The following is a 12,478-nucleotide window of genomic DNA, read 5'->3' on the forward strand; positions in this document are numbered from 1 at the left end:
TTGCTTGAATTTCTGATTAAAACCAAGAACCCAAGAACCTTTGTCTTACCCATAAGGCACTCTTGTTTGTTGATGTCACACATAATGTTAGCTCAAAAGAGCTCAAAATATGCTGTGGATGACCTTTATGAGTTGTCTCAGGGAGGAGGGTGCCAAAGTCCAGGTGAGACAGAGGTGATTCATCTACTGGCTGTATTCCTGTTGCCACTCATCTTTCCAGCATATAAGTACTGCAGGTTGGCCACATTGCAGGAGAGTCGGCAGAAGGGAAACCCTACAGAGGGTCACACACACAGCTGGAGGGAGAAAACAGAAGAGCAAATTGTTGACAGACAAGAAGGGATGGACCTATTTTCAGCTCTGTCATTGGAAACCTGGGTCCTCCTGGCAACCATCCTGGTGCTCCTCTACTGGTGAGTGACCCACACAGTTTCTCAGGATTGGGGTGATACTCAGACCTCTATTCTGTTATTATTGAAAAATCAAAAAAGATATTAGAAGCAGGAGTTGGAGAGATGATGGCTCAATGGTTAAGGGCACTGGCTGCTGTTTTAGAGGGCTCAGGTGTGAAACCCCAACATTCACATGTCGCTCAAAGTCATTTGTAACTAACAGCTCCAGCAAATCTGACACATTCCAGAGGTATTGGAATTAAATTAAAAAAGTGATAGTAGAATTTGAATTTAACTTTTGTAAACACAGTTAAAATTTTCATGTTTTTAATTTATTGAGGTTAGTGGCAGCATGCATAACAGTGTATGTGTGTTCACGTAGATGTAGGTCAAAGGACAATTTGGGGAGTCAGTTCTCTCTTGTTCTGAAGTCCCTGGAGACCAAGTAGAATTTTCAATATTACCAGCCTGTGCCTCATATTGAAAGTCCAAAATGAAATAATGACTGAGTTCATTTTACATTTTAATATTTTAGCAGTATGGGGGATCAAGCCAAGCCTGTATTTGTTAGGCAAACCCTTTACTTTCTGAGCTGTAGCCCCAGTTTTACTAACTTTTAAAGTTTGTACTAAAATTATGCATATCAGCTGGGCACTCCAACACCCTCTCTTCTTTAATTCCCTCTTGTTGAGGTTTACTGATAAGATTTAGGGTAGGTATGGCTCAACTGAGTTTTGGTTATGCCTAGATCACCAGAACTCAGTAGGCATGGATACCAGCAATGAGCTGACAAGCACACTGATCCTCTCACCATTCTCAGAGCTCTCTGGAAACTGGAGAGGCAGCCAAGTTGTTGATTTGTTTCAGTTTTTGATGATGGTCATGCATATCTCCTCTCATCTCTCTCTTTGTGTGTGTGTATGTGTGTGTGGCTACAAGTCTTTCTGTTTTCCTTCATAGTTACGGGACCCATACACATGAACTTTTTAAGAAACAGGGAATTCCTGGTCCCACACCTCTGCCTTTTTTGGCACTATGTTGAATTACTACAAGGTGAGCATTGACTGAGATTTCTATATGGCTTCTGCTTGTGTTCAATAATGGCTTAGTTCTATTAACTGCTCCTTATGGATAAACCCTGAGATGTCAGGCTCTCATACAGTGTTTACTCATGGTTCCAGAATTTTCTGTCCAAGGGTTTTCTGGGAGTCTCTTTGCCATATTAAAACTCAATAAAATATCTGTTTGTGTGTATATTTTTATAGTAATTACATAGGCCTTTGCATGTGTGTGAGTTCTCATACGTGTGTGCTAAGGCATATGTGTGTATATGTGAAAGCTATATGTGTGTGTTTTTATAATATAATAAATATATAATATAATATAATAAATATAATATAATATAATAAATATAATAAATATATAATATAATATAATATATATTCATTTTCTTGTGTGCAAATATCCATATGTGTGTGCAGGAGCATTTGCATGTAAATATGTGTATCTGAAGGCCACAGGTTGATGCTGTGTGTCTTCCTGATTGCTCTGAACTTCATCCTTTGAGGCAGAGTCTCTCACTTTGACCTGGCTTTCTCTGACACTACCAGTTTAGCTAGATTGCTTGCTCTTGGGATCCTTTTTCTCTAACTCTTACAAGTTGATTCTATTACCTTCTGCCAGGGATTTACACAGATCCTGAGGACCCAAATGCTGGTTTTCACAGGGTGCTTTTCCCACTGAAGCATTGCCAGAGATCAAATTGTCAACATCAACCCCCCATTTATTTATTTATTTCTGTGTGATTGTGTTTATATGCTACAGCAGACATGTGTAGGTAAGAGGACAGTTTGTGGGAGTCAGTTTTCTCTTCCAACCATCTTAGTCCTAGGGATGGAGCACAAGTTGTCAGGCTTGGTGGCAAGTTCCTTTTCATTCAGAGTCATGTCACCCACCCTAGTGTCAGTTTATTGAAATTTACCTTGAGTAAGAAGGCCAGATCTCATTTGATCTTAATATTGATGACCTGATATTCTGACCTAGTGAGCAATAAAGGAAGAGTTGTTTCTTGCTCAGTGTAGTGTCTGGGAAGGCACTGATGTATTTATTTGGAGAAAATCTTGAAGAGGTTTCCAACTTTTAGGACACTAATCTATATTTGTGTATATGGGTGTGTGTTTGTACATGTGAGTGCAGTAGCTATTGAGGAGAGAAGAGGGCAGTGGATTCTCTGGAGCTAGAGTTAGAGATGGAGGTGAGATGCAGGAAGTGGGGTTTGGGAATTGAACTTGGACCCTCTGAAAGGTCAACCAGTGCTCTTAACTGCTGCCGAGCCACATCTCCAGGCCTAGTGACATATTTTAGGATTTATTTTTATTTATTTATTTATTTATTTATTTATTTATTTATTTATTTATTTCCTACCTTTAAAGGCAGCAAACTTATGCATGAGTCTGAGTCACAAGTAAAGATATCTGAGGCAGGATGATGGTTGTCAAATCACCTTAGATACTTACCTAGGTAATCCAGTTTTTATTTTCTTTTAAAGGTTTGTTAAAGGTCAAGGCAATTTAAACAAAATAACTAGAAAATTATGTAACAAGAACATAATGTGTCCTGTAGGCTCTAAGTTTAGGTGGACCATTTGTGACGAACCTGCTTTGACACTTGACCCATGGTCAGTTCCCAAGACAGATATTCTCAAGCTCACACCTAGAGGGTGAGTGACAAAGCTTGTGCTGCTGTCTGCTCAGGATTTTCTTTTTACAGGATCTGTGCTTACCTTGCACATTCTTTAAAACAATTGTGTTAATCATCATCATCATCATCATCATCATCATCATTATTGTGTGAATGGTACATGTATGTGTTGTCCATGTACATGTCTATGTCTTTGAGTCAGTATGCAGAAGTCACAGGAAGTTGTAACACACCCTGTTCTCTCATTCTGCACTTTCCCACTGATGCCTCCTGCTCTTTGACATGTCAAACATTTCTGAATAAGAACTTTCCTGTATCAGAGACAATAAACCTGACTTCATGTGATCTGAGGGTTTTGGTGTTCTGGCTATAGAAGGGTCAGTACATACAAGACAATAATGGATTTCATGCTATTTCTCTTTTAAGGGTTTATGGAAAATTGACATGGAGTGCTATCAATAGTATGGAAGAAGATGGGGGTGAGTATTCTGTAAAGTTCTATCAAGTTGACTGTTTTTAGGAGGAGGCATCCCACTTGTGTAAGGATGTGGCCAGCCTGAATTGTAGCCCTGTGTAATGATGATACTGCATGTCTTTAAGTACCAGGTTTCAAATGTCTAATGACATGAAAACATTGCACACTGTGGCTTTTTGACAAGCTTCGATGTTCCATGGACTCAAGTTCTTTTTATTCCATTAATTATTTATTTGTTCACTTTACAATCTGGTTACTACGTCTCCCACCCCCATGCCCATCACACAGTCTGCCCCTCCCTCATCCTCTGAGAATGTGGGACGGCTTGGTATCCTCCAGGCCTCAAGTTTTTTCCAGTGTCCACTTTTCATTTGTTTTTTCCTCTGAGATGTCCTTTTCCTGAGATGCAGTGCATTGCCGCAGGTCCCTCTTATCTTCTCTGCCCAATGTCTTGTTCCATCTTCTTGCCACACTGGCTCATGTCAGTAAAGAAGCCCATATTCCTTTGCTACATCATTGAATTTATTATGTCATTTGACAGGACGGGTGGGGGGCATGACTTAGCTAAGGGGTTGGTAAATGGCTCATGCTTAGCATTAAAACAAAACCTTCCTCTGTGCATATAGAGACTTTGTTGTTGTTTATATTTTATTTTAAATCCATTTTTTTTGGAAGGGGGACATGTGTCTTGGTGCATATTTGTAGGTCAGAATATAACATGTGGAAGTTAGTTCTTTATTTCCAGGGGATTGAGCTGAGGTTATCAGTCTTGGTACAGGTGCCTTTATCTGTTGTGTGATCTCCTCAGCCCCTGCCAAACTTTTTGGTAAAAATGTACATCAGATGCCAGCTTCTGCCAATCAGTTTTCTCTTTCTACCACATAGATTCCAGGGACTGAGCTGACATCTACCTCTACTGAGCTGCCTCTACCTTTGTGTATTTTTAAGATTTAATATTTTTCTTTATTAAGTCTGATTCCTCTGTGTGTAGCACTGGTTGTCCTGGACTTACTTTGTAATCTAGGCTGGCCTTGAACTCACAGAGATCTGCCTGCCTCTGACTTTTGTGTACTCCAGAGTTATTGAATATACATTTAGCTGGTGTTACAGGTGATTGTGAGCTAGACTATGTAGGTGTTAGTTACAAAACTTGGGTCTTCTGTGAGTGCGTAGAGCATCATAGAAAATGGTATAGGCAACTCTCACATATACAGTTCTAGACTTGGAAAATGTCAGCTCGTTATTTCTAAGTGTGATGCCTTTCAGATCTACTTTGTTTTTGATTGACTCACTGTGTCTTGAATGACATTACCTATCATTTTACAATGACTCCATTGTGTCTGTTATCAAAATCTGTGAGCTAAACTGGGAACTCCTGTGACCGTGTATTCTATAAGCATAGTGAGGGTCCTGCAGCATTAGGATCAAAGTCTGGGTGTGGCTCTCACTTCAGAACCTGGTTCATCAGCTGTTTTCCCCACACAGTTTGTATCATGGCCAAGTGCCTCTGTTTGCCATCATGGACCCAGAGACGATTAAGAATGTGCTAGTGAAGGAATGCTTTTCTGTCTTCACAAATCGGCCAGTAAGTCAGTAAGTCATGTCTCATTAATTAGTTTACTTTTTCACTTTACACCCTTATTACAACTCCCCTCCTTTCTTTTCTCCCAGTCCCATGCTTACTGATCCCTCTCCACATAACCCCATCCCCTTCTACTCAGAGAAGGGGAAGTCCCCCTTGTGTACCACCTTGCCCTGTGACATATAGCAGCATCAGGACTAAGCATCCTCTCCCACTGAAGCTCAACCAGGCAGTTCAGCTAGGGAGAGGAGATCCAATGACAGGCAACAGAGTCAGAGACAGCCCTAGCACCAATTGCAGAGAACCCACATGAAGACCAAACTGCACATCTGTTACAAATGTGCAGAGAGCCTAAGACCAACCCCTGTAATCATGTTGGTTGATGGTTAGTCTCTGTGAGTTCCCACTGTTCCTGGATAGTTGACTCTGTGGGCTTCTGGTGGTGTCCTTAACCCTGCTGGCTTCCTCATTCCTGAATCCCACTCTTCCACAAAACTCCCCAAGTTGTGGATGATGTTTACGGAGTGTCTCTGCATCTGTTTCCATCTGCTCCTGGATGAAGCCTTTCAGCAGTCAGTTATGCTAGGTCCCTGTCTGAAAGCATAGCAAGGTATCTTTTATAGTTTCTCTCATTGTATGTGTCTCAAGTTTAGTCAGTCAGTGGTTGGTCATTCACTCATCTTTATCCCTGCACATCTTTTAGCAAGACAGTTTTTGGGTGAATGGTTCTGTGTGTGGATTTATGTGGCCTCTCCCTTCTCTAGAATTCCTGCCTGGCTACAGGAGGTGGCCACTTCAGTCTCCATATCCCCAGCTATTAGGAGTCTTAGCTAGGGTTACTCCCAAAGACTTCTCAGAACCTCCACCATCCCAGGTTACAAAGATGCCCCCACATCACTGATTCCTGTTATCTCTCTGAGCCCCCTCAAATCCCCCTACACCTAATCCTCATCCCCATTCCCCTCCTAAACCCCTCTCCTATTAAGATCCCTCCCTCCATCCACCTCCCATGTCTATTAATTTCCTCTTTTGAGTGAAAAGTCATGCTTCCTTCCTTGGGCCCTCCATATTAATTAGTTTCTTTGGGTCTGCGGATTGTAACATGGTTACCCCATACTTCATGGCTCACATATACTCATAAGTGAGTACATCCCCTGTGAGTCTTTTTGAGTCGGGGATACTGTACTCAGGATGATATTTTCTAGTTCCATCTATTTGCCTTCTAGGGGCTTCCTTGCTAGCTACTTTAGCCAAACCAGTGCCTTCTAGATTCAAGGGGAAACTTTGTTTCAAAAATATTGTAGAGAGGTATAGAGAAAGATTCCTGACCTATGGACTCCACATGAGCACACATGGGCATGTGCACCAGCATTCGTGTGTACACTTACACAGAGACACACACACTCACACAGACACACAGACACAGACACACAGACACAAACACAGACACAGACACAGACACAGACACAGACACACACACACACACACTAAGAGAGAGAGAGAGAAAGAGAGAGGGAGAGAGAGAGAGAGAGAGAGAGAGAGAGAGAGAGAGAGAGAGAGAGCGCCATACAGAAAGACAGTACAGGCATACATGCACACATAAACACATACAGTTACACATACAGACAAACAGTATATGCAGACATCCTTTACACATTGCTCACATTGTAAATACAGAGCTGGAAAACTTGTCTGTTGCAAAGTTAAACTTTCTCTCTGCAAGCCAAATGACATCTGCACAGCTCTGGAGACAGACTAAGTCTTGATCTTATCTCCCAGCCATCCAGAACTTATTTTCCAACCACAGAGAAATTTACATTTAAAAAGATCCTGGAATATAAAGGGTTGAAATCACAAGTGGCTGATGAGCATGCACTTGATTTCTCATAGGCTGTGAGGAATACTGAGGTTGGTTTTTTTTTTGACTCTAGGATTTTGGCCCAGTGGGGATTATGAGCAAATCCATCACTTTATCTAAGGATGAGGAGTGGAAGAGATACAGAGCCTTGTTGTCACCCGAGTTCACCAGTGGAAAACTCAAGGAGGTGAGTGAAATTCTTTTAACTGCAGCCTGTGTGACTGGAGTCCCCACACTAACTGTTGATGCTTTTCTGTTTTGTTTAGATGTTTTCTGTCATTGAGCAGTATGGAGATATTTTGGTAAAGTACTTGAGGCAAGAGGCTGAGAAAGGCAAGCCTGTTTCTGTGAAAGAGTGAGTGCTGGTCCATCACTGTTGTTCTGGGAGAGGAAGGGCACCTGGGGTGCAGCTCATATGGTCCAGCTGTTTGTCCTTACCCCTTTAGACACCTGATGACGTTATACACAGTTTAAAAGGAAGAAACATGAGAGTAAAATATTTGTAAGGGTAGATGGTGGGGAGGCTGGAAAGATCTTGGTCCATAACGAGGTGGGTTTGCCCATCTCTGGAAAATACAAATGCTTTTCCACTCCCCAATACAAGTATTAAATTCCCACCCCCTCTCTCTCCTCAGAGTGTTAGGTGTATACAGCATAGATGTGATCACCAGCACGTCATTTGGAGTGAATGTTGATTCACTCCACAACCCAAAGGATCCTTTTGTGGAGAAAACCAAGAAGGTTTTAAGACTTAACATTTTTGATCCATTGTTCTTCTCAGCAGGTGGGTAGATGGTTCTTCTGCCTTGTGATATGTTGCTTTTGTCTGTGGCCATGATTGCCAGTTCTGTCCTTCTTTTCCTCACTTTTCACAAATGAAAGACTATAGTTGTGTATAGTTCATTTGTCATGTAATTCATCACTTAAATGCACAGTTCAGTATTTTCAGTACATTCAAAGACATGTAGCCTGTTATGTCTGCTTTTGAACTTTGTTTTTCCTTTTGGACTAGTTTCTCTAGCTATCTTAGAAATTGCTGTGTATACCAGATTGACCTTGAAATTTGTGATCCCTCTACCTCTGTATCCTGAGGGATGAGATTACAGTGTGTACCCCAACACCTAGTTTTATTTCAGAATTATTTCATTTATATAATAAAAATTTATACATATAAAAATTTTGTTCTCTGTAAGTTCAGAACTCTCCACGATTGCAAAATCATACAGGTATCATTTTGACTACACTTACACCTAACTCCAACTTCCCACATCATTTAGGTGCCAAAACACATCTTCCTCCAATTTCCCGTCCCTTTCTCTGACCTTGGTGCTGCCTACTACGATGCTGACCAATATTGTTGGCTTGGTCTGATGCAGATGGTCAGTTCAGGAGAGGGCCATGCCATATCAGGGATCTGACATTTCACAGCCCCCAATTTCTGTCTCTGACTTTGTTTTAAGACCTTCTTTCATGATGTTCCTTGAGCCTTGATGTGTGAGAGTACATACATAGATGGTCTATTTAGGGCTCAGCATTCAACAGCACTCTTATTTTCAGTACTTTGATCTGTTGGAAATCAGCATTGACTGAAGGCCCACCTGGCCCATTACTAATGTCAATAATAAAGGACTTTGTTCTAGAGATGTTGTAACCTCCAAGCAACTTTGAACTAAGCAACCACCAGTTCACTTCCTCTGTATCTGAATATTCTGGGTATTTCACATCAATGGGAGTATAGATTGTGTGATCTCTGTGAGAGGTTCTTTCATTTAGCACAATATTAAATGAAGCAAATATCACTATGTCCTGTGCTTATGATTATTTTTATTTCTGAGTTTCAGTCACCTGTATTTGAGCTGAGCTTTTTTTTTTTAGACAGGTTTCGCTGTGTAGCCCTGACAGTTACTTTTTGGCCTGTGTGACCTGGTGTTTGTGTGGCATGTGTAGATCAGAGGACAACTGTAGCAGTTAGTTCTCTCCTTCCACAAGTGGGATCCAAGGGTCAAACTCAGGTCTTCAGTCTTCTCTGCAGGAACCTTTAGCTATTGGGCCATCTCAATGGTCTCTTTCTTTTGCAGTTCTGTAGGTGCAGAGTTAAATCTAAAACTTATTAAACTCATTAAAATGAACTTTGTTTCTTTTCCAGTACTCTTTCCATTCCTCACGCCAATATATGAGATGTTAAATATCTGTGTGTTCCCAAAGGATTTAATAGCATTTTTCAAAAAATTTGTCGACAGAATGAAGGAAAACTGCCAAGTTTCTAAGCAAAAGGTAAAATGTGATTGTTTCATGAGAGGTTCACAGTTTGATAACATGTTGAGCTGTGAACACATAAGCCCTTTGCTAATGGTAGAAAGAGAAGGCTAGATTTAGAGATAGAGAAATAATATTTATATTTTCTGGAGGAAGAGAAGTTAGATTTTAAAAAAGTTTGAGAATAAGGCAGGTATTAACCCTTAGCAATAGAAAAGAAAACTAGTATACTGCTCATAAGGATTGAAATAAAGAAAAAAAATGGCCTGGCACAACCCCTGAACAAGATCAAGACTTTCAAAACTCCAGTATACATGGGAAAGGATTTCTCCAAACTCCGCCTTTGCTGAGGAACAATTTGCAGTTGTGGAGGGAGTGTGTAGACACTGGTTGGTTCCTCATGTGGCAGTTGATGCCCTGACAGCCATGCATGTGTGAGCATCACTAGTTGGACTCAGTGGGTAATCAAAAAGGGGACATGGACTGTGGGGGAAGAAATGTTACAGATGATATAGAAGGAATTGGATGGAGGAAACAGTGGGGTGGAGATGACCATGTCTGACTGTGAGCATGTATGAATCTCCCCAATAACAAATAAAAATGATTAAAAAGGGGGAATAATATTTTCCTCTCCTTCAAAAACATTTTCAAAGAATAAAAGTGATTGTTTAAAATTTTATCTATTGTAATTGACTGTAAAAGTGGTTGATGTGGAACCTGATGCTTCCTGGTTTAGCCACTCCTGCTTTTGTTCCTTGAGGACTCACACAATCCTAGCCACAGTTGTGAATTTAAGGGAACCGTGTTCTCAGAAATGAGAGAATTAAGCTTCTGCACTCCTGATCCATCTCTGACCTCTGACCTTACCATTGACCTTCAATTTTTGCAACTTCTCTTTCTGTTTCCAGCACCGAGTGGATCTTCTCTAGCTGATGATGAATGCTCATAATAATTCCAAAGACATTGAGTCTCATCAAGGTAAGCCAGCCCTTCCTGGTCAATAGACAAGGAAGCTCTTGGGGAGTCAGTGGTTCACTCAGAGGAATACCTCTGTCAAGTTGCCAAAAGATAGAAATGACTCCTATCTCCATGATATTTTCTGGAAGCACATGGGCAAAAGCTTGTTCCTAACATGAAGGTTGGCTATGATGGAAATCTCCAGAGGTCTGTTATCTGGGTGAGCATAGGTGCTGTTTGTGTGTTTCCCAGCACACAGTCTAAGTGTTCCTCCTAGACATCTGTGTCTAATCATTCTGTCAGGAGGCATGTGCCCAACTGTTGCTCAAGCACTCTGGGAGCCCCTGGTGAACATGTGTTCTCTACCATAATACATGTTAAAGATTTACTCTTCCTTTGTGTGATATGTAAGTAGCTTCTGGGGAAAGCCCCTTTGTACAAGTGCACTAGTCCTTCTTATTTTTCCATGCACTTCAAAATCACTCATAGCTGGGCAGTGGTGAAGCACCCCTTTAGACCCAGCATTTGGGAGGCAGATGTAGGTGGATCTCTGTGAGTACAAGGCCAGTCTGGTCTATAACGTAGATTCCAGGAAAGTCAGAGCTACACAGAAAAACTCTGTCTTGAAATCCCATAAAAATCACTTAAAGATTTTTATCTTTTTTGGTAGTACATGCATGTGCAGGTGTATATGCACATGTGCATGTCCCTAGGTGTGTGTACAGGTAAGAGATGAAGGCGCAATGTATCTTGCTCAATCCCTCTCTGCCTTATTTCCTGGAGACAGGGTTTTTTTTTTAAATTAACCCTAGGATTTAGGCTGGAAGTCAGGGAGACCCAACTATCCACAGTGTTGTGGTTACCATGTGTGCTGCCCACCTGGCTTTTAACATGGGAACTGAGGATTCAAACTCAGGTTCTCATGTTTGTGCAATAAGTTCTCTTACCCATTGATCCATCTCTGTAGCCTCCCACTTGTGTTTACTTTTTAATTTAAAGCCATCATTGCTATCATGGCTGAAACTGATGGCATTCCAATTCCAGACTTTATTCTACTCATGTGCATCAGTAGCTAATGGAAAGGGAACCTTCCGTTCTTACCTATTTGATTATTTCCCATACACATAGTTGCTTATATGTAGCAGTATGATTCTGGACCCCCATGTTTACTGGTTAAAGTGATCATGTACTTTGTGTTTTGAAACCTTTCCTGTTTACTCACTTGAAACACTTTCATGTGATCAGCTAACTTCAATTCTTCTATATCCCCTCCTTCTTTTGCCACAAGGTCCTACTTAGCCCAGGCTGACACACATTCATGATGTGTCTGAGAATGACCTTTAACTCCAGTGAGTACAGGCATGTGCAACAGAGTTTTAGCAGAACCATTGTATCTAGTATGCATCTGAAATGATGGAACCTCAGCTTTGAAGTAGCCTTCTGTCAGTGATTGTTATCTGAGATTTTATGGTGTTCTTTGGAAGTATTTCTAGAACCTTAGCATAACTTAGTCTGGAGACATGCCTGGCAAACCAGGAAGTGCCCTATGGCTGAGAACTTCTTAGGTTATGGGTCTTTCAAGATAAGGCCTCTATCAGATAAGAAATTTTGGTGTATAGAAATTGACTTGCAAAAGGTACTTTCTGTGTAACAATAAAAAGATCTTCTAGGAAGCTGTCAGTGTTCAGTCCTTGAGCTGCTGATCGCCCCACTGCTGAGAAGCAGAATTTATCCAGCTCTGGCTCTCTTCTCTGTGGTCAATCTTCCAGTGTAACCCAGATTACAGACATCACCATGCCTTGTTTATACACTCCTGGAGACTGGACCAGGGCTTTGATACTTCCATCTACTGAGCTGTATATTCTCAGACTCTTTGTTTTATTTTATATATCCAAAATAAATATTGATTTTAAAGATAGTCATTGATTGTGGGTTTATAGTACAGTTTCAGTTTAGGTCCATGGACTTACACTAATTGGGAGAAAGAATTTACTGACTACATAATCATAGCCTTCATAGTAAAAGATGTACAACTGCCTGTAACTCTAGCTCTGTGGTTTCCACTGCCATCTTTGGCCCCCATGGGGACCTGGACAAACACACAGAAATATATAACTTTTAAAAACATCTTCAACTATAGCAGGGAATTTCTATAACTGCTTTTCTAGGGCATTGGATGCCTTCTTCTGGCCTCCATGGCCACTCTCCCCTACACACACACACACACACACACACACACACACACACACACACACACA

The 12,478-nt window shown here is 41.0% G+C and overlaps 1 pseudogene; it reads left to right on the forward strand.

The window, feature by feature from the left end:
- Positions 1-231: 231 nt before the first annotated feature.
- The window catches only part of LOC114639835, a 21,585-nt pseudogene continuing 9,338 nt past the window's right edge, over positions 232-12,478 (forward strand).

Source organism: Grammomys surdaster, unplaced genomic scaffold (genome assembly GCF_004785775.1).
Source record: "Grammomys surdaster isolate TR1022 unplaced genomic scaffold, NIH_TR_1.0 125753, whole genome shotgun sequence".
Lineage (NCBI taxonomy): Eukaryota > Metazoa > Chordata > Mammalia > Rodentia > Muridae > Grammomys > Grammomys surdaster.